We start from the raw sequence: 1,863 nt of genomic DNA, 5'->3' as shown, positions 1-1,863 counted from the left end.
AAAAAACTGGTTCAAGGAAAGGGCGAGCGCAGGCAGCTGCAGTGGCTCTGAATATTCTAAAGGTTGCTAAGATCTTTTTGAAAGAAGACACTAAGATTTTAAAACTGCAGTGTTTTTGAAGCTGAAAGACCAGGCTGCAGATTTACAGTCCAGCAAAGAATCGGAACATACTTTTACAAGGTAATGAACCTTACGTGGCAAAGATACTTCCAATTTTGAGCCATTGTATGATTGTTAGTTTGAACTACAGGAGCATTGCCATGCTGTTTGGTACTGGCATAACCATTTAAATTGCAGGGTGTGTTGTATGGTTCAGTTGGATTTGTCTGTGGCATAATTGGTCAAGGAATTGCTAATATGATAATGACTGCCAAAAGGTAACAACGTACCGTTATTCGTGCATCTGCACATCAAAATCTCCTTTTGCTATTAAATGATAAATGACTAAGTTCATAGTTGCTTGCTTCCCAGTTTGGTTTCTTGTTGATCCTATCACACTATTGTATTATTTTGCACATGGATTTATAGGTTTCTTATTAATATAATGTCTGTGTGTTTCACTCCCGCTCAGTAATGTTGATTAATATCTTTATCTATTTTTCCCTGCTGTCTTGTCTTGTGTACTGATGTTCGCTCTGTGTTCAGGAGTGTCAGAAAATCAGATGAAGATATTCCTGTTCCACCTCTTGTTAAAAGTGCTGCTATGTGGGGTAAGCCTATTATCTGTTTCCCCTTCGCTATCACTTTTACTTGGTCTGGGAAACATTTTTGGCAATTTGACATTCCACTGATAAATTCACCTGATGATTTTTATACATCATCATATTCAAATGCTGAATCAATTCTGACAACTAATACACAGGAAGCTGCTAAGTTATCAGCTGAGACTGAGACAGTTGGGAGATGTAGTGGTGGTGCTGCCTGAGGTCCACCATGCTCTCTTGAAGGTTTTTTTCACTGATCTTGTATATGGAGTTGAAACTTTTGATGATCCAATAGTTGATTCAAAGGTATAATTTCTGTTCTCTATGCAAACTTGTTTTCGTAGCTTCATGATAGCCTTTTCCAATTACTACCTCGTATAAAAAGCAATCATTTTATCAAGGAATTTTAGACTGGCGTGAAAAATAAAATCTAAGTTGTAAGAGTTCTATGGGCTATGCCACACACCATTAAATGAATCAAGGGGCATTTGGAATTGTAGTATATACTGACAAAGGGTTTCTTATATTGACATCATTAAATCGAGGTAATGCGTTGTGATTTCATTTGTAGAGTTAATTTTAATTTGGCTTGTGCGGATAGTATTTGTTACGGTGATTATGAATATTTGATAGTTGTTACATGGTTTTTGTTGCTAAGCTAATAGTGCTTATGGATGCTCTTGGTTGGATGAATGTGCCATCGGAACATGGCCTCAGCATACAAGTTTTCACTCACGATGTTGCTTTCAGCCTCAGAGGATTCAACGCTATGTGCTGAAGTCCTATAGCAATTGTGTATAGTTATTCTAAATTTCTTTTAGAAAGAATATATAGCTGCATCATATATTTAATATAGCTGCATCCAACGTTACTCGGACATAATACTTGCTCCCATGGTACTATACTGGTTATGTCACTCTAATATTGGTATTTCATTTTATAATATTGTTATCTTAACATGTTGTCACTCTAATATCGGTATTTAATTCTATAATATTGTTATCTTATCATGTGATCTATGTGTTTTTAGTGAAAAAGTTTAGTTATCCCGTAGCAACGCACGGGCACGCTACCTAGTAGCTATAGAATTTGGAAAAGTGTTCTATAGAAAAGTTTTAGACAATTTGCTAAGCTTTCCAAAGGTATAAGCTGGGACTTA

General features: G+C 36.1%; 1 long non-coding RNA gene across 1 annotated transcript; it reads left to right on the top strand.

Annotated features, from left to right (window-relative positions):
* Positions 1 to 80: 80 nt before the first annotated feature.
* Positions 81 to 1,661, top strand: LOC110431570. The gene is made up of 4 exons (XR_002448989.1): positions 81 to 180; positions 298 to 377; positions 646 to 710; positions 863 to 1,661. It is a non-coding gene; the product is annotated as an uncharacterized LOC110431570 (long non-coding RNA).
* The last annotated feature ends 202 nt before the right edge of the window (positions 1,662 to 1,863 follow it).

The sequence above is a fragment of the Sorghum bicolor genome, unplaced genomic scaffold (assembly GCF_000003195.3).
Source record: "Sorghum bicolor cultivar BTx623 unplaced genomic scaffold, Sorghum_bicolor_NCBIv3 super_1713, whole genome shotgun sequence".
NCBI classification, from domain to species: Eukaryota; Viridiplantae; Streptophyta; class Magnoliopsida; order Poales; family Poaceae; genus Sorghum; species Sorghum bicolor.
This window is presented reverse-complemented; position numbering and strand designations above follow the sequence as displayed.